Consider the following 21,912-nt stretch of genomic DNA (forward strand, 5'->3'; position numbering starts at 1 on the left):
TGATGTACAAGGCAGCTTGTAAGACCACATCCCCGACATTGCAAGCTAGATCTTCATCGTCTAGAATCAACATATCACCTCTTAAATACATATAATACATCAGCATTGTATCCGAAGTCACAGAGTCTTCAAAAACAATTTGGACTACTTCTGTCAATAAGTTAGAAGACCAAGATCCATATAGAAGGCCAACTTCTATAGCTGATAGTGCATTAAAAAATGATTGATCTAGAGGAACATACTCTTGGAACTACTCAAATGAAGGCCATAATAAGTCCATCCTAGATTGAAGCGTTTCCACTTTAGCTTGGAACAAAGGACATAACGTGTCTTGTTAGTGGAGAACTGCTAAGTCTGCCAATGGGGACAAAGAAGGAACTGGATGTACAATAGGGCTCTATGAAGAAGAACGTGATTGACTGATTGATCATTAAGTTGCTGAATTTGGATTCTGCTCCTGTTCTAGGGTAGTATTTGCTATTTCAAGCTCCTCTGTTTAGGCAACTAGCAAAGCTTGAAGCTCTTGAGATTCCTTTAATAACATATCTCTCTCCTCAATCACATTAACCACTTTGGTTTTAGTATCAACCTATTGAGTGTATAAACTAGAAATTTCCATTTTCTAAGCGTCAATGATCTTAGTCTACTGCTCCATTTGGGTACAAAGATCACAAAAGTGTTCATGAGAAGAAGCGAGCTCCTCATTTACTTTTTTTAGCTCTTCTTTAGTTTGTTGGACTTTGTCATAGCAAGAGGAATAGAGCTACTGGATACATGCAGTCATTGAGAGCTCAATAGAACGCTAAATGTCTTGACATAGGAAGGGAATTGCATCTCCAACTACCAAGTGTTTAAAGGGATGGAAATCTCCAAAGTACCATCATGATGTGCTCTGAAAAGATTCAGCATTGTGAGGAAAGCTGGTAGATGACTGCTAGATTGAATAGGAATGGGGATTGGGGGAGTAGTTGGGGATGATTCAACAACTCGTTTAAGCATTTCCTCTAAACTACCACATGAGGGATATGATCAAGATCCTTAATGACAACATCAGAGTATTCGGTAGGGGGAGGAGCTTCTAGTGGATCAACTATCAAGGTAGGAACTTCTTTCAAAGGGGTGGCATATGTCAAAAAGACAAAAAGGTAGGAACCAAATGTAACATTAGTTACATTACCCCTTGTGGCTCTGACAAAGTGTTGATCCATCTTTAACAAAAGCTAGAAACTCCAATCAATAGTTATGCCGTTCAACACCATTCTAGAAGCTGTAAAGAACTCCTTTGAAATGTATATAGAGGGTGTCTTGGCAGACATAAACCTATCTTGGAGAATTTGGCATACCTGCTTCCACACACAATTGGAGATCATGGAGACACTGATGCCAGAAGTAGTAAGAACCTTCTTGGGATCCAACACATCTTGTGTCTACTTTTGCAACAATTTAAGGATATCCTCATTCGAGAATAGTTGTGTAGCAGTAGGGAAAGAGTCTCCCCGTAGGGTAAAGATAGAGCCTTGCCTAAACTTTTAGGCATCAATTCGACAATTGTTTCTCTGTGACAAGGCCACACCACTTACTATACAAGTATCAGTATTCTACAGGATGAATGGCAATGAGAGTGCAACAAACTTGGCTAAGCCTGAAATTTATCACAAGTATCATTATTCTACAGGATGAGTGGCAATGAGAGTGCAACAAACTTGGCTAAGCCTGCTTTGCCAATAAGTTCAGACTCTAGTAATAAAGAATAGTTGTGAGACACCAATGGGACTTACTGGACTAGAGGAGGAGTACGAGGCGCCAGTCAGATGGATTATACACACACCACACACACAAACAATCACAATGAATGCATGCAAAACAATAGGATAACCATAAATAAGAGATCGACCTGAATAAACACACACACACACACACGCATGACTAACCAACTGACCACCCCAAGCAATCCACATCCTAGAAAAAATTTGGCAGACCTCTACATATATGCGACTGAAAGCTTCATGCGATTCAAGACAATCACACACCCTAAATCCTCGGATCAGGTGAAAAGAAAACTACAGACTGTCCATGTAATCGTATCATAGAAATCAAACCGTAATACAACAACAACCCACACATGACATGACTAGAACTTCTATAATCAGGTTTGACAATAGAAACAACTTGAAGGACTACACGTGCCCATCCCACAAAGTGCATTTATTGAAAAGGGAAAAAAGTGCAGTGAAGGATACTAGTTTAATGAATAGTTTATTTTAAGAAATGATTGAAAAATGGGTGAAATTTTATTAGGTATTAAACCTTAAAAATAAAATGAATGTTCCTTCTTAAAATGTGAACCGTGGAGAACCATGGAGACATAGTTGTTGCTTCGAGGTCTTTTGAACATAACAATCACTCAAAGCTTATAGACTCCAAGGGGCTTAGAAAGCTTGTTCAGAACCAGGAAGCTGCTTGTAAAATCCGTCTGAGAAAAAAAATTCTTGTGTCCAACAACTAGAATCAAGCCGAGTGAAGCTAAATCAGATTGAACAAGAGTGATCGAGCTAGATAACAGGGAGTTTATGTTGGTGGATATGCATTTGGAGATGCGGGTAGATCCATGAATTCACGACTGCTACATTCATTATGGATTATGCAAGGTGGGTAGAAAAGCAGAATAGGAAAATCTTGGAGCTAAGATGTGGACTCATGGCACATGTGAGTGACACCGGCTTGTGCTTGCTTATTGATAACTGTATGACTCACTATGATGAGTTGTTCCGCCTCAAGGGGGTAGGTATCAAGGTAGCTCTATTTCATATCATGTCTAGTATGTGGAAGACTCTTGCAAAGAGATGCTTCATGTGGATGGGAGGTTTTTGCCCATCTGAGATTTTGAAGATTTCAATTCCTCAACTAGAGCCACTCACTAAATAGCAGCTTCTGGCTATGTGCAAGTTGCAAAACAGGTAGAGGATGCATTGTCTCAAGGCAAGGCATGGAAGTTCTTCAGCAAAATCTTGCAGACACGGTATCTAATGAGTGTTAAGCACATGCCTTTATAGCTTTTTGGATAGTACCACTATTCCTATCTATGCTTATGGGATTTTGGACATCTCTTCCTAGAGCTCCTAGAGCATACATCTTTGTCATATCTCTCACACAAAGTCACTTATGGGCAAGCATCATTTGCTATTCTCAACACCCCCCCTCAAATGATGAGTTCCTACCCTTGTTGGCTTTTGCCCCCCCTTGCATGCAAACATGGGCCAGGAGACTAGCTCTTTGAGAGCCTAGTGCCACTATGGGAAATAAAGATCAACTATGGGAAAAATTCTTTGTTGTCAATAGCAGAACGTATCTTATTTATCTTCCTTTGGCTTCTTTTGGTGATGTACTCGATCTTCTTGGTCTTTTGTTCTTCATCTTTGACTTGTTTTTCATTATCTTGTGCTCTAGTCCTCTTTGTGAGGTCCTTTTGGTCTTCTTTCTCAGTGAATTTGATATGGACACAAACAAGTACATTGATGTAGCTTGACATGACATAAACCTTGGGATACATATATTTGGGGGTTCCATGCAGCTTTGCAAGATTAGGGGTAATGGTACTATCAATTGAGTCACTCAAGATTTTGTTTATGAGTCCAAGCCAACCTATCTTGGAACTTAATTCACTTGAGTTACAATTCCTTATTTTGATCATGTATCATGTTTTTGACTTGTGTCCACCATAGCCGATCTAGTTCTAGGGCCATGTTTCTCAACATTCAGGAAGGCAGCCCATTCCTGAAACCCATTGATGTAATCCTCACTGTGACTTGTGCCGAGGTTGTATGCCTTGTGTGCAATTGATGGTGTAATTGTGCCTCCCGCCATGTGTTGGCATATGGTGCAAGAAGGAAAGCCATGGAGCCTTATAATGTCGTGCAAAGAAACAAGTTTATGCTTTGTGCATTGAGAGGCCCATCTCCCATGCATGCAACACTCTATTCACACATCTCACCTCTCTATTAAATATTAAGGGCAAGGACTGGTCACTCACCCCACCCTCTATCTCACACTCTGTTGATGAATACAAAGGGTAGCCCATACTCACATCCCCATTTGGTCAGAATGAAAGCTCACGACACTCTAGGTTTGTCGTTGAGGATGAAATTCATCTGATTGATGGTGTCCACATGAATCAGTTGATGAAGAGGCATACCGAGGGAGGTAGTCAACAAGTTTGGAACTAGGATTGCATGTTGAAAACTTAGTCTCTTGTAGGAACCAGAAGCATGGGAGAGGTTACACAATTTAGCGTGCCAAGGGAGGCAGCTCGAAAACTTTGTCTGCAAGAGTTCAGCTAGAGATTCGGCGATCTTGGACTATGGGGTGCTACCACCTTTTCCACAACCAGCTTCCTGTCCAAGGGTATGTACCACCTTTTCTTGGAATGAGGCCTATTATGACAAGGAATTGCTTCCTTTTCTCCCATAAAATTTTTATTTTTATGTTTGTTTTTTTCCCCTTTATTCGTTTCTTTTCTTTTCTTTTCTTTTCCTTTTGCCCTACTCCCGAGGCTGTTTCCACCTTTTCTTGAAGAATAGGTCAGCATGAGAGGGACCAAAGTCCTTTTCTCCCATGACCGATATATTTTTCTTTTTTTTCTCTTATTTTAATTGAAACATCGAATGGCAGGAATGCCATGTCTCAGAACCATCCTCACCACCTCTACTGGATTGGATGGAAAGGAAGCAAGGAGGAGGGGTGTGTCGCTGCGAGGGACTATCAAAATGGAACCATATCATCAAGATCAACAAGAGGGTTATTAGAAGCATAAGGTAAAGGCATAACAACCTCTGTACAAGGAATGAGGAAGCTATCAATGGTGATTGTCAAGATCTCCAGGGAGGGAAATACTTCTTGAGGCGATAGCCATTAATTAGGAAGGGATCATCTGAAGCATCGATTGTCTGGACTTGGACTGAGCCATTACGATTGATGAAAAGTACCTTATAAGGACCCATCCAGTGTTGTTGAAGCTTGTCTAGAAACTTGCCAAATCGGGAATCATAAGCTAGGACTAAGTTGCCTTCCTTGAACTCCTTTTGCTTGATGAAGCTATCATGATAGACCTTCCTGTGAGCTTGTGTGGCTTCCATGCACTGTAGAGCCATCTTGCGGAGCTCATCAAGACACTCTAAGTACAAGAGATGGTGTTGCATGGACTTGGCATCTCCCAAGCATTCATTGATGGCCACGCGTAGAGAGGGCACCTTGAGCTCAACAGGAAAGATGCCTTATAGGAGATTCTGTACACCCAAAGGGCCTCTATCAGTCAATCATCCCAATCATGACAATGTGCGGCTATCGTTCTTGTCAGAATCGAGTAGAGGATGCAATTGGTAGCTTTGATTTGTCCATTGGCTTTGGGGTAATAGGGTGTGGACTAAGGATGACAGAGAATCTTATATAGTTCTATCAACTCTTCCATGATCTTGTTAAGGAAGTGCATACCTCGATCACTAACGAGCTCTAGGGGACTGCCAAAATAGGTGATGATGTTCTCATACAGGAATAAGGCCATGCTATTACCATCGTCCTGCTTCAGAGCTTTAGCTTCACACCACTTGGTTACGCAATCTATATTGACCAAGATGTATCTATTTTGTTTCGTTCTGATTGACAGATCAATGGGGCCCATGAAATCAATTTCCACTTCTCGAATGGCTTTAGGGCAAGAATGGGTTGCAGGGGCATGGCACTGGATTTGGTAGGCTTTCCCATTCGTTACCATGCATCACATCATTTGTAGTAATCATAGGCATCCTTTGGAGGGTTGGCCACCAATATCATGCAAGTAAGGCCTTTTTGGCAATCGCTTCTCTCAAGAAGTGTCCACCATAGGGCTCGTCATGGCATGCTTTCAATACGATGCCAATCTCTTCTCCTACGACACATCTTCGTAAGACTTTGTCCTTGCCTTTTTTGTACAAAGCTCCTCCTAACAGGGTGTAGGAGACTGATTCCAATAAGAGCTTATTCTTCTCATAGCTTGAGATACCTGGGGGGTACTGTTGGGTTGCCAAGAGGTTGGGTATATCAGCGTACCATGGGGTAACCATTTCAACTAGAAATAAGGAAGTATCAGGAAGATTTGGATAATCTTGCTTTTCTTCATTGTTGCTTTGGGGGATTTGTGGCAGATGGGGGTTTGGAGGAGTGGTTTGAATGGTGGGGGTGAAGTGGGAGGAGGGGTAGCCAATGGCGGGTGGCCATTGGCTCTTGGCGGCTACTGGCGGCGATAGGCCATTGGTGGAAGGTGACCTAGAGACAATAGCAGACGGCGAACTCATGGCGAGAAGCGATGGGCAGCAATTGGCTCTACCGACGGTACACAACCGAATGCGGGCGGTAGGTGGGTGGGAATGGGGAATGGTATTCGTAGCGGCGGGCACGTGGGGAAACGGCTGTGGGTGGGGCTCCTAGCAAGCTGCCGGCAAGCAGGGCGACGGATGACAACCTAGAGACACAAGTGGATGGCCAATGCAGGGTGAGGGTGAAGAGCACCAAGGGCAGCATGTGGGTAGAGAAGAAGGAGGAGGAGGAGGAGGAGGAGGAGGAGGAGGAGGAGGAGGAGGAGGAGGAGTAGTAGAAGAAGAAGAAGAAGGAGAAGGAGAAGCAGGAGGAGGAGGAGAAGAAGAAGAAGAAGAAGAAGAGAGCAAACAAGTAGAGAAAGAAGGAGAGAGAATGAGGAGGAGCAGGAGAACGCAAGGGGAGAGGGAGAGAGAAGAAGCTGGGGGAGGGGTCCGGGAGGGAGAAGGGAGAGAGAGAGAGAGAGAAAGGGAGAGAGAATTGGGAAGAGGGAGGGTATGAGGGGACGTGATAAGGGCAGTTAGAGGGGGAAAATAATATATTTTTAAAAATAATAATAAATAAATAAATAAATCAATCAATCAAGCAAAAGAAGTAGAGAAATCCTCCCCCCATCCTGTGCACGAGCACGAGTAGGGGGTAAAAAAAATTATGCGGTGTCGAGAACGGGAAACGAATGGTTAGCGGATGACAATTTGAATATGTCATGTGCATTAAAAGACGAAAACGAGGGTGTTCCCATGCAAACCTACACAACTTTGGGATGCAAAAAAGGAAAAATTTTATTTGCAAAAAATCTGTCTTCCGAAATGAAGTGCGAAAAAAAGAAAAAATATCTGAAACGACGTGCGGACAAGACTATCACCTCAAAAATGCCATTTTGACAAAGATAGAACCCAGTCACGTGGAAATAACCACAAAAAGACACCTGAAACAAGATGTAAAAAATAATACGAAGGGATACATAGATCAAAATCCGATGAGATAAAAATGAAAAAGGTCTCCAGTGAGATGTCAGACTGGATGGATAGAGGAAAACACAATTCTAGGGGAGGTAAAATGCGTTCGCATGGGAAAAACAATAAAAATGCACCTGCAACTAGATGTGAAAATTAATTGGGAAAGATCTAGACATCGGAACAGAAGGAAAAAAAAAGGAAAAATGTTAGGACAAGTGTGGATGACAAGGAGATTAGGTGAGAGAGCATTTTCGGGGACATGAGGAGGCATTCACATGGGAAAAACAATAAAACGGAGCCTAAAAACACATGTAAAAAGTAATAACAAAAAATTCAGAGGTTGGAACATGGCTGATTAAAAAGGAATAATGGGTTAGAAGGGGGGTCGGACAAGGCTATCAAATCAGAATGAAGTTTTGAGGAGAATAGGGTAGGTTCACATGGAAAAAAGGACGAAAAGACGCATGAAATAGACACGAAAACCCGCAAAAATTAATAACGGACAAACCATACCACAGAATGGCTAGTAGTAAAAAGGAAAAATATCAAGTGGACGGTATAGGTTAGGGTTGTCACATCCATTGGCTCTTCCGAAGCAAAAGCGGTACTTTCACATGGGAACACGTCAAATTTATGTAAAATTCTTCAAAAATTAATAATTGTTGAATCAATGGTTGAAACAAGGATTTCTAAAAAGAAAAAGTGTACCATTCAAAGGGATAAAGAGGGCTATCAGGTTGGATGTGGGTTCTAGTGATTGTAGGATGTGTTCACATGGAAAAACGACAAAAGAAGGGATAAAGAGAAACGGGGAAGGAACATCCTCGCGAATGGGATGAGAGAGGATGGGTGAGTGGGGAAGGGATCCCATTAGGGTAGAATCAGGTCAGGGAATATATGCATGATTAGAATCGGGATATGCATGAGGGTATGCATCGTAGATGCATAGGGACGTGTCCCCACACTTAAGACCTTAACGGTGGGAAGGGTGAACCGAGCAACAAGGACCTAGGACCCTACATTAGACCAATGGGTGATGTCCCCACACTTAAAGAATGACCATCATTGATAAGTAGAAGGTGTAGGGTTAGAAAAACTTGGCCCATGTTGTCCAAAAGTGAAGTTGAGTGTCAATGTCACGTCCTTGTCATTGTCGGCTGTAAGAGGTACCAAGATGTCTTCACAACACACGTCCAACAGGACAAGGACCACGCAAAAGCATCTAGGGAGGCAAATTTTTTTAGGGAATCACGAGAAATCGTCGATGGTGAAGGATATTGCAATGGACTCATAGTCACTCAAATGGAATGAAAGAACAGTCACTTGCCCCATTACGGACATCACACGATTTGAATAATTATGAAAACCTAGTCTCACATTCGGTTTAGAAATCAACATGAGAGAGGGTACAGAAGGAGAGTATGCCAAGGTGCACAATTGATGGTGTATTAGTCCATCCCACCCCATCTAGCATATGTGCAAGTAGGAAGGTCACAGAGCCTTGTTGTGCAGTGTACCGTGACGTGTCCTATGGTGATAGCAAAAACCCATCGTGTGTGTGCATAGGAAAACGGAAACATACCTGACTCCAAGTGTTGTAGCATCCCTCAATCCTCACCTCTTGATAATTGATTGAGGAAACATCATTCACGCTCAACCCCACCTCTATCTCACGCTCTGTTTATAAATACAGTGTTGAGAATAGCAAATGATTCTTGCCCAGTGGCTTTGTGTGAGAGATATGACAAAGATGTGTGCTCTAGAAGCTCTAGGAAGAGATGTCGAAAATCCCATAAGTAGAGAGAGGAAAAGTGGTACTATCCAAAAAGCTATAAAGTCATGTACTTGGCATTCATTTCAATGTAATGGTACTATCAATTGAGTCACTCAAGACTGCATTTATGAGTCCAAGCTAATCTATCTTGGAACCTAATTCACTTGAGTTACAATTCCTTATTCTGATAATGTATCTTGTATCTGACTTGCATCCACCATAGCTAATTTAGTTCTAGATCTGTGTTTCTCAACATGGTATCAAAGTCATGGTTGAGCTAGATAGCTAGTGGACGCATCTTACTTCTTCCCTGCATACTTTAAATCCTTCCTATTTTGATTTTTCTCCTTATACATGCCATCAAAATCCTATTTCCATCTCAATTTCTTTAAGCCATCCACAGGTCCATTGTCTTGTACGAGGTGAAGGAGCTCAATGAAGAAGGTGTTGCTCGAGGTGCTCCTCAAGAAACTTGGTTCGAGGTTTGCATTGGAGGTGCTAAGTAAGGGGGCAAATTACCGACAAGCTAAGGGCCTGCTTGTGAAAGAAGTTGGGGGATAACTTAGTCCACTAAGGAGAGGAAAAAGTCAAACACGAGGTGAAGACGCTCTCAGAAGTCAAAGGAAAAGATTGATCAGATCGATCACTTCTCAAAGAGGATATGTTGGAAAATGAGAACCATAGTTATTGCTTCGATGTCTTCTAATCATAAAGATCACTCAAAGCTTACAGACTCCAAGGTGCTTGGAAGGCTTGCTAAAAAATGGGAAGCTGTTGGTAAAAGCCGATAGAGAAAAAAAAAAGGCCTATGTCCAACAACTAGAATCAAGCCGAGTGAATCTAAATCGGATTGAACAAGAACTTGATCGGGCTAGATAACAGGGAGTTTATGTTGGTGGATATGCATCTGGAGATGTGTGTAGATCCGTGAATTCATGGCTGCTGCATTCAATATGGATTACATGATGTGGGTAGAAGAGTAGAATAGCCAACTCTCGGAGCTAAGATCCGGACTGACAGCATATGTGAGTGACACCACCACTTGAATTTGTAGAATCCCCCATCTTTACACGGGTAATGTCGACTTTCTTGTCGAGTTCACCACATTGTCGGAGAGTTTGGGGTTGAAAGTCTACCAAGGGGGTAAGAGAAAGTAGGGTGAAGGGAGATTCAGGGAGAGCAATTGATGAAAGAGAAGGGGTTCGAAGAAATAGAAGATGTAGAAGAATACTCATAGAGGTGAAGCCTATCAATTTATTTCTACATCTTGAGAAGATAAATCCCTTGTAGACCAAAAATATGCATCAAATAGTAGCTTATTCTCTGTTGCCCAAACTGCCAATCTAATGCTTCCATTAGCTCCAAAAGGGGGAGGTAAAATACTAGGACACTCGGTCAAAATTCTCTTAGATCACTCATCCTTTTCTCCCAATTTGGAGTGCTATTTGCTACCTAAAAACTGTGATCGTGTGTCACATGATTTCGCTAAATCCTTCTTTTTGCATAAAATCCCCCAAAAATGGCTGAAAGCCACTTGCTTTATTTTACATATCATCGTATTCTAAAAGTTGTCTACAAATTTTGGATATTTGCAAGAAATAATTTCCAAAATATTAAAAATAGTCTAAACCTTTCCAAAAATCTCGTATTTTTGAACCATCCTTACTACGAACACTGACAGTATGACTAATATGGCATTGACTCTCTAGAAGGAATGCAACACGTGAAAATATGGATACAATTGAAAATTTGTACCTAGCTTGGTCTGTGAGTGATTATGCATCATGCAAAATGCAAATATAATTCCTTGATTAACTTACATTCCTCAACCTTACTTCTCATCACTCAACAAAAGAAAGAAACATTTCACTTCGCTTTACCCGCCCAAATCTCACTATCACTTAGGAAAAATAGTGGTCCTCATGACTTTGACAACAACCCATCTCATAACTAAAGGGATCCTTTCATGACCCTCAAGCTCAGCCAACCACCTTTCTCACTCATCTTGAGGTTCCTAATTTGGTGATGAAAGTCTCAACTCTTGTTCGTGCAAAGAATAGTGGGTGCATAATAAAAGGTGCATTCTCAGGTGGGTGTGCTTCTAAGATTTACTGCATATAGCTGCAATGGGCATCATGCTCTACTACTAGTGTTCAATGATGGTGCAATAAGCTCATCAATCCTAATCCATGACATCAAAGTAATTGAAAAAATTCAAGAGACAACCCCCAAGTATAGTGTATCCAATAAGTGTAATATGAAGTGCTCATGAACTTATAATCCCCGTGATGTGCAATGATTTTGGTAAGAAAGTATATATGGTTTAGAACATCCAGTAGCTATCATCGAAGTCCTACTCCCGAGTAATTCACTATATATGTATCCTCTATATCACGTTTGTTCAAGGTCTATTTAAAAATATCCTTACCTATGATTTTTTTCTTAATAAAGTATAACCCTTTTCTATTCAATCTATAAGTAACCCCTTTATACGAAACCCTTCTATATAAAAATAATATGTAAAAATGGTATTTTAAAAATCTCTCATTTGAACCCACATGGTACATATATATATTTATGACTGACCTACCCGAGATCCTACTCTAATCCGTCCAAAACAAACACAAATCTTGACCAAGGCTATCAAGTTTTCAAGTTGAACAAATCCAAAATAATGACACAAACAATTCGTGCTCTATTTAAACACAAAAAATCCAACTACAAAAGAACAAAATAAACAATTTCACAAACAACTAAACTAAAAACATCCTACCTATCTAATGTTTCTCTAGGGGTTTTCAATTTATGTAAATGTGCTTGATGTGTGAACACACACTATTGGAGCTAAGGTAGCTTAATTCATTTTTTATCTACTTGGAAAACATGAAAAAGAAAACTTAATAATCTATTGTAGACATTCAACTAAACTGTAAAAGTGGATGTGTGACATGCAAAATATATTAAAAATTTATATTTTCAACATAGTTTCTAGACTAAGGTTGCAAGGATACTAAATTTTCTTCACTATTGAATGGTATTGTGGATAAAAAATATATCTTCAAGTGTAATCATTTCAAAAATAAAATTTTAGCTTTTTCTTGATATCTTATGTATACCTAATTTCTCATTATTTCTCTAGATATTTCTTACTAATTCAAATAATATTTGAAGAGAAATAATTTTTAAATACTACTTTACTTTATAACTTATTTTATTTATTTGAATATTTTTTATTTTATTAATAAACTATAATTTTATATCAATTATATAAATTCTATTTTATTTTCTAACTAAAAATTATTATATTTTAATATAGTTTTAATTAATATTGAATAGTTTTATGAATTTAATAATAATTGGAAATTATCAAAGAGAAGATAAGTTATGTTATAATTTATAAGACTTTCTATGATTCATTTCAGAATAATATGAACTATTTAAGGATTTTAAAAATCAAATAGTAAACATGCATTATATCAAAGGTATATTTTTGGTATTTTGGATGGATAAAGGTCTCACTATAAGGATATAGGAGAATAGCGATTGACAGTTTTGACGAAAATTAGCAGAGTCGCTATTACCGTTGCTATTTGTGATGCCAATAGCAATGGTACTCAAATAGCAATGCCAATAGCAATGACACTCGTATGAAAAAGAAAGGGCCAAAACCCGAGCACGGCATTATTACGTGTTGAGCGAAAGAGAGAGCAAATTACATTCTGTGTTTGGGAGGAAGAGGGAGAGAAAGAGAGAGAAGGAGAGCTTCTCACCGCTGCCACCGCCAAGTGGGCAACTTATTATGGGACCACATCACAAGAAAGAGAGACACTACAGGGGCACGAATGGATTAAAAGGAGGTAGGCAAGATAGAGATGCTTTGGCTATAGTTGAGTGCTGATGGTCACTTGCAACTACCTTGCACTCCTTGGGTTTTTTGACTAAAGAAGAGCGCTTTGTGAAGCAAATTATTAGGTCTTTTTGCACTCCAATGGGTATGATGCGTTCTCTCACATCTGCATTTTCTAAAGATGACCAATTAAGAGAGATAAAATCCCATGATTGGCATAAGATATGTCAAGTTTGTACTACGAATGGATTGTAAGTGGCATGCATGTTTTGCTATTTAGAGTCTAGTCATTTTTCATAATGCTTCTTCATTTGTGGTAGTTTGTACTACCCATAGTGATAGCAGGATGTCTTATTCTAAAAATACGCAGGGCGATTTACAGGTTGTCAAATTTAGTGCAATGGATTTCAGAGAAGGAGATCAAGACATCCTCTATTCAATCTGCAAGGTGGGGAGTAGTGGAGACGGTCTATCTCTTTGAGAAGTACATGCCTACCAGCATACTCACGATACAAACTCACCTCCTCGTGCATCTTGTAGATGAAGTGGAGATTGCAGGACTTGTCCATACATAATAGATGTTCTTCTTGGAGTGCTTTATGAAAACCCTGAAAGGATTTGTGCGACAACGACCTCTTCCAAAAGGTAGCATGGCTGATGGTTGGTTGGTGTCGGAGCTGTTAGTGCATATCTCATAGTGGCTACCAATATGGTGGATTCCGACAACAATATTCTATGGTCACTAAAGGGAACGATGATAGACTGGCCAGAGATGTGGTGGTTGGAAATGGGGTAGAAAAAAGGATGGATGCGGCAATGGAGGAGAAAATGAATCATTTTTGTATATTGCGCCATGTCTCCATGGAGACGTGGCTTGCTAGGTATGAGCAAGCCAGGAAAGATCAGGAAGCACGATCTAAATTTCCACGTACTACATGACATCAACCACTTTAATATCTTGAGGGCATGGAGGAGATGCCGGGTTTATGTCAATGTGATGGTTACATGGAGCTTTGATTGCAGCCTCTTATGAAGGGGCAGAGGTCTCAACTAAGGAGTGGGAATTCTTGAGGGGATGTACTCCAAAGGTGACTACATGTTTTATAAGCTATTGTATCATGATTTTATATCTAACAACTAATTAACCATTTCAATGTACAGTTAAAATATATAGTGCCGCATGGTCGTGCGGATGACATTTTTGCGTGGAGCGTATCAACAAAATGCACTTCACAATGGATTGTGGTATCATGGCCAAGTTTAAGCAAGAGAGCTGAGGGCGAGCCATGAAACCAAACATTGTTATAGAAGAGATGGAGTATTTTGGGAACTTGCAAAGTATTATCACCGTGGATTACCATAGCTTCTCCATGATCCTATTCGATATGTAGTGATTCAAAGTGGTACTGGAACGAGCTGGGGCAACTTTTCGATGAGGTCCATCTGGATTTCTCAAAATAGATTTTTGTGACACACATTTTTGTGACACATTCGTATTATTGGCTCATTGTGAATAGGTGCATGAACTCATGTTTTTAAAAAATTTATTACAACATGGTATATGTCACAAATGTTAAATCTCTCTTGTATGTGATTTTGAGTAGGTAATTTTCTATCTAAACCCCTGACAACCTCGATGGTGGTATGTTGTGCCTTCAGCTCACCGAAGTGCGAGGGTATATGATGAAAAGCAATGTTCCTAGCATAGATGATGATAGTATGGAGACAGAGGGGTCGATATTGTAAGGGTTGGAGGCTGCCCAAAGCTTGGAGCATGTAGAGGAGGCAAAATTAGGTAAGAATGCTAGAAAGATAGGAGGCCAATAATTATTTGAGAACAAGGTGGACTTATCCTTTTGTGGTGACATTTCTATCGATCTTCCAGTGTATGCGGAGTTGTGTCAAGAGATTGACATGGGACCATAGGCTATGTCATACTTGGAGCATCTATCTACTCAATTCGTTGATGAATCGCTTATAAGGATACTCTAGAATATGCATTTTAAGTGCGATAATTTTTTTAAGAGTTATATTACCGTGCTTTGCTTGGATCTTTAGATTGATTATGCTAACATCAAATTTTGTCTGTGGAGGTGACCTTGGTGGATAGCACGATAAGTCGAGGGATGAGCGACGAGGAGCTATAGGAGATCTTCACACATATGTCTCCAAATCAGATGGCTTGATTCAGAGATATGGCGGACCAGGAGCTATTCGGGACACCATCAAGCCATTCCATTAGATCTACTTCGGCATGCTATAATGCTTCGGTTTCTAGTAGACCAAGTCGATGCTCCAGACTTGGACCCGACAGAGGGAGTGATTCTGGGGGATACTCACAGGGGATTCACTAGTAGTGATAAGGAGACATCACCTGCATGCAAGAAGTATATGAAAATACCCCTTATCTACCCCCTATTTATGGGACCTTACCTTATAAAATGTACCTTTCTTCCCTTAAATAACTCCCCTCCCTTACACTCATGTGGTACCATATGGTAAACCCTAGTGTACACCCTGGGGGGATGTTCCGGAGATGTAGATACAGCGAGCTCACGGCCAGTTTGAGATACACGTGCTACTCCTCTCTCTCATGTAGGTTTGAGAGAGGGTGGCTCAGGTGGTTGTTGTGGAGGTACCGATGTAGTGTCTCCATCTCGTCGTTCTACTGGAGTTGCGTCACTTGTGGGATTTCTCACACCTGTGGGGATGGCTACTCCAGTCACTCCAGTCATTCGTAGGTGACACCCCTATGGGTGCTACTCTGAGAGATATCACCCTCGTGGGTACAAGAGATGGACAAGGGTCTACTGGATATGCCCAGGAGCATAGTCGCAGGTGGAAGAGAACACATCTTAGACATACCCCAAAGGGGTAAAGATACCTTATAGATGATATAACAAGAGACGGGAGGAGGGTGATGGCTCATATCATCAGAAAAAAAAAAACTAACAAATGGGCCCTTAAAAATAATATAGTTTAAGATGTGGGCCTTTTGGATTGTCCAATAGGAAGGCTAGATGTTGACATCCATGGAGGGTGAATCTTTTCTCTCCAAATCTTGGGTTTTCTATTAAAAAAAGGGGTAGTGGGGGATTATAAAAAGGGAGAATGAATAGTATACAAAATTTGACTTTCTCTCACCTCGTATTTCCCCCCTTTTTTTGGAGAATTTTCAAATTTTGGTTTTTTTTCCTCTCACGAAATCAATTTGACCCAAAAGTTGAGCAACAGACCACTTTCCCTCTCTTCTCTATACTCGTGAATTTTGGTCTCCATTGAAGCTCCTTGCTAAGAGTAATGAGAGTTTTGAGCGTTTTTCTTACCTTTGCACTTTCTTCTCCATCACTACAACAAAAAGGCCTCATAGATGCATATTTAGACGCGATTTTTGAATATAGAGAAAATCTTACGGGCGCGTCTATCCGCCCGTCTATTTGCGTGTCTATCATTTCACGTCTATAATCGCATGTATCAACGAATTTACATACAAAAATAGACGCGCAATAAACGCACATATACACGCGCATATAGACACACTAGTAGACGCGTTTTTACAAGCACTGGTAGATGCAAACGGAAAATAAAAAATATCATTAAAAAAATATTTAATTTCTTTTTAAATTTGAATTATGAAGCGCGTGTAGTCTGCACTATAGACGCGCGTATAAACGCGAATTATCTGTAATTTAGACGCGCGGATAGATGCACAAAACAAAACTGGAAAAAAAAAACCAGAGAGCATGTGGTTGCTCTGGTTTTTTTTTCTCCTCCCATACATCAGATTGTGCATTTGGGAAAAAGACAATGTATCTTACGGGCACAAGAATTGAAAATAAAAGTCCATGTATTCATTATATATCAAAAGCATTTACATGGGAAGTTTAAGTGCTTTCGACCTAAAGCGTGGCCGCAAGCAGTAGGCTCAAAGATGGATCATACATATACAAGAAAAGAAGACCTCATGAGGAGGTATGGTGCTCCTCTACAAATCTGAAGAGGAAACATCTTCGCTAGTACTAGTGTCGCTATCCCCCTCCTCGCTATGCTCCACATCCGGGTTCGCCTACACACAAAAAAGATCAGGGTTGCTTACATAGACAAGGTGGAGAAAAAGTTATAATTAGCTATACTTTTAATAGGAAAGTAAGAAAAACATACCTCCTCTGGCTATCGAATCCTCATGGCTCGGTTGTATTGGTCCTCAGTGATGAGACCCTCCTCATAGAAGTGAAGCCATGTGGCTGTGCGATTATGGCCTCGATGGTAACCTACCTCTCTAGGAGTAGGTATTCTACCAATGATAGTAGTCTGCAAAATATTTAGATATATACAAACAATTATGAGTCATAATATATTAGAATAAAATATATAAAGAATTGAAAGAAATATAAATTTTAAAAAACTAGAAATCAAAATATACTTACAAACTCTGCCTCCCATGACTCTCTGCCGCCCCGATCCGTAATGCGACAATCCAATTGTTTCCATTTGGATCCGTTGCGCCTCTGCGTGCTGGCGACTCTTCACTTTCTCTGTTGCTTTCTTCTTGGCTTTCTTCCACTCTATGCGGTGGCACATAGGTGGTTGGCTATAGGCTCCATGCCCCTCCTCCTACCTCCCCAGTGTCCCTGGCCGTGTCATGAGGTGGGATCTTTTGTTGTGAATTATATCCCTCACTTTTGTGCATCCCCAATCATCCGAGAATCGCTGACCCTCAGGATTTGGGTACCTCCTATGGACTGCCCTCAACACCTCCTGCCACAAGCCGCTTTTTTGATTTTTGAAGGCAATGAAATAATCTTTATATGTCGCATGCACGACGCTCCTCATGTACGCCATTACATCCCTTCCTTCATCATCATAAAAGATGCCACCAGCATCTGTAACTCTATAGTACTGGTGTACAATTTCCTCTACATGATCTACTGGTGAGGATGATCGCTCGCCACCTCCTAGGCAACCCCCACACAAGCCTCGTCCTCCCCCTTGACTCTCCCTCCTCCCTCTCTGTCGACTACCCTTTGCCTCGCTGGACGCATGAGCTTTTGCAGATGCACGTGCTTCTGCAGATGCTTGTGTTCAGCAATGCACGTGGAGCACGTGGAGTACCTGCATATGTAGTACCTGCATGTGGAGTTTGGGAAGTAGTGCCAAGCAAAGACATCAGAGGCGTCCCAGACATGACACTGAACACCTCATCCGCTGTGGGAGAGTGGCTAAGCTGTTTGGTCATCTCTCCCATGAAGTCTTCCCTACTAGGAAAACCTCCAAAAAATGAATTGATCCCCTGCCAAAGGAGGCCAATGTATCATTCATGCGATCCAAATCCAGGTCATTGCTAGATGAACCAGGATACGACATCTGCAAAAAAACACAAGAAAAAGATAAATTTATTTGCATACAAAAAATCATATATTACCTACATGTTCAAAGAGCTTTCTTTAGACGTTGAGCATAAAACTTAAGTGCTAATGCTTCTCATAAACAAGAAAACTGATAAACACAAACATGGGATTGGTCACATTCATCATTGCAAAAATATATTGTTTACTATCAGAACTAGGAGACCTGGCACGTGTATCCCCACGTCTAAATTGCAGGTTAAACGTGCCCTCAGATGCTCTCCAAAGTCAACCTTCTGTCCAACGCGTCTATCTTCGCATCTAAGATGCAGCACAGACGTGCTGTCAGACGCACATTCCAGGTCAATGCACATGTATAATCGCGTGTAGACTGCAGGTCAACCTTCTGTCCAGCGCGTGTATCATCACGTGTAGACTGCAGAGCACACGTGCCAACACACGCGCTCTAAGACACACCCTCAGACGCTATGAGAGGAAACATTTTTCGCATCTATATCTGTGTCTACACTGAAATGTAGATGTGCTATCAGACGCACTCGGTCGGCTGATTTTAGCTCGATGACCGCCATTGATGATTTACAAAATGCAATACATAATGGAATCACAAATCCTAAATACACAGACATAGCAGAGAGAGGAAGAGAGAAACAAAGAGAGAGGGAGAGAGAGAGAGAGAGAGAGAGAGAGAGAGAGAGAGAGAGAGAGAGAGAGAGAGAGAGAGAGACTCACCTTGGGTGTTTGGTGTGGCGGGTGGTGGCGCTTCTTCCTTCTCCTTCTTCCTCTCCTTGGTAAGTTACCCTCCCTTAATGCTTGCTTGCTTGCTTGCTGCTTCTTCTTGTTCTCCTCTCTCTTGTTCTCTCTTTATTCCTCTCCTTGGCTTTCCTTTTTCCCTTCTTGTGTGTTTGAAATGGAAGAAGAGGTGAGTCATGAGGATGTGAGGTATGAAGAGACTAGGTGAGGCATGAAGAGACTGCATGTCGGCTAAATTCAAGCTTCCGAACTGCAAAAAACAGAGAAAAGGAAAGGCACAGTTTGAAAAGAAATGATTTAAGTATGGTTTGAATTTTGACGTGTGCGTCTATTTTTGCGTGTATATGTGCGTCTATTGTTCAGATAGACGCGAGGATAGATGCGAATATAGATGCGAAAATAGATGTTAATATAGACGCAAGGATAGACGCAAATATAGACGCACATTTAGGCTTTATCATAATTTTTTGTTTTTAAGATAAGTTTTAATAGTGAATTCTTATCATAATTTTTAATGTATTTATGATGATTTTTGTGTATTTAAAATTGAGATCTTATGTAAACATATGAATGACAAATATTTTAATTTGATGTTGTCATGAATTATTAGGTTTAATCATGTCATCACCTAGTGCGGTGCATGCTGATGAGTCAATGAGCACATCCTCAAGTGAGGATGAAACATTGCGTCTTCATAATCGAGATGCATGGCTATGACGAAAAATTAAATGAATGTGTGATTGTTGTCGAGGGTGTATTTTTCGAGCACGTCGAATTGCAATGTCTTACCTCAGCTTGTATGGAGAATGGGACCGAGAAAAATTACCGGTATTCATTGTTTTTTTAAAACCACTAAGATTGCTAGTCTATGTTACGGGAATTATATATCAACATACATGAAACTCCCTTTTGTGGTTGAGTAGGATGCAGTGCCACATCCTCAAATGCTCCCTCCCGGGTGTCGAGAGGCTGCAAAACGTCGACGGGAGGAGGCAAAGTCTTCAAGAAGAGTAGAGACTGACGACCATGATAGTAGCCCTCATGAAATGCCCCATCAAGTCGTAGAGGATGAGATTTTGGACAAGATGGTACACCATATATTTTCACAACCGGTTCAGGGAGAATGTCACTCTATGAAGCCAGATGATCCACTATATGTAGCATCATCTACTCCGTTGTATGAAGGTTGTACGTACTCCGTTCTTCGTGCATCCCTCGAGATACTTAACTTGCAAACAATTTATGGATGGAGTAATGTCAGTTTGGATGCGTTATTGAAGTAGGTATCAATTCAGTTTTATTTTGAAATCAGACAAAAATATATGATATTCGTGGTTTTTTAACTCACTTTTAAAAATATATGTAGGTTATTATCACAAATGCTTCCAAAAGGAAACAAATTGCCAACTAAGAGAGAGCAAGCAAGATATTACTTGACATCTCTGGGAGGCCTCGATTATGTCAAGATCCACGCATGTGTCAATGATTGTGTCTTATTTCATGGGATTCATGAGTTCACACGAGAGTGTCCTGTTTGTGGCGAATCAAGATACGAAGTGGAGATGAAGTCAATGGATGTACCTCGTAAGGTTTTGCGACATTTTTCGATTGTTCCACGTATAAAACTTATGTTCAAGTGTAAGTCTATTGGAAAGCTCATGTCATGGTATGCTAGTCATCGTTCAAGTGATGGAAAACGGAGGATCCCTGCAGACACACCGGCATGGCAACATATAGATAATTTGTGGCCCGTTTTCAAAGAAGAGCCAAGAAATTTGAGATTTGGTTTAGGTATGGATGGAACCAATCCATTTGGCATCAAAAGCACATCATACAGTGTATGGCCAGTGGTATTGGTAAACTATAATATTCCTCCATCCATGGCAATTAAAAAGGGACATGTAATGTTGTCCCTTCAGATTCCTGGAAAGCACAAGGTAAAAAAACATGGACATTTACTTAGAACCTTTGATTGAAGAGTTAGAAATGTTATGGGAAGGTATTGAGGTGCAAGATACAAGTGCATCCGTATCCTTTAGAGATTTCACATTGAAGGCCATGTTGTTGTGGACCATGTACAACTTTCCAGGATACGGAGAGTGTTCAGGTACATGTATATAACTCTATATTTGAAATTCAAGACTTGAATCAATTACATTTTATTAATTCACTTGTTTTTTTCAGGTTTAACCATGTCAGGATATCATGCATGTCCTATTTGCGGTCCCTCTCTAGTTTCCTCTAGGCCGGCACATTTAAAGAAGGTTATCTACGACAATCATCATTGATTTCTTCCTATTGACCATCCCAAATATGTTCTCCCTACTAATGGAATGACTCCACAATCTCTAACCATTCAGATTGGAAGGAGAGATGGATTAATGCCGACAGCCACCCTCCGCTTTGTAAGAAGTGCATTTCTCTCGATTGACTTTAAAGTATTTAGCATGATGAATTGTTTACATAATATATTGTTTCTTTGTTAGGTTCTCTATATTTTTTCATCTTCCGTACTGAACTGAACTCAAGATCAATCACCTATTGGACCCCATGCACATATTCAAAAATGTTGTATCTACATTATGGGATCACTTGATAGGGGCTCGTGATTCAGTTAATGTAAGGGAGGATTTACGTAACATTGGTTGCATGAGACAAGCCTGGCCACGCATTCGACCCAGAGGAAAGATTGAGCTACCCCATGCACCTTGGATGTTGTCAAAGAACGAGGAAAAAATAGTGAAGGAACAAATATATAGCTTTCGAACACCCACAAGATGTATGACATGTCTCAAGGGAGCCTTCATAAAGAAAAAGAAAAGAGGTGTGGAGCAACTATCTGGTTTGAAGTCCCACGATTGGCACAAAATG

At 40.6% G+C, this 21,912-nt stretch overlaps 1 pseudogene; it reads left to right on the plus strand.

The window, feature by feature from the left end:
• The first annotated feature begins 1,767 nt into the window (after positions 1–1,767).
• On the plus strand, positions 1,768–3,037 carry LOC148026513 (transcription factor TGA2.2 pseudogene; annotated as a pseudogene).
• The last annotated feature ends 18,875 nt before the right edge of the window (positions 3,038–21,912 follow it).

This window comes from Lygodium microphyllum, chromosome 13, assembly GCF_053477565.2.
Source record: "Lygodium microphyllum isolate KBCC chromosome 13, Lygodium_microphyllum_v1.1.10, whole genome shotgun sequence".
NCBI lineage: Eukaryota > Viridiplantae > Streptophyta > Polypodiopsida > Schizaeales > Lygodiaceae > Lygodium > Lygodium microphyllum.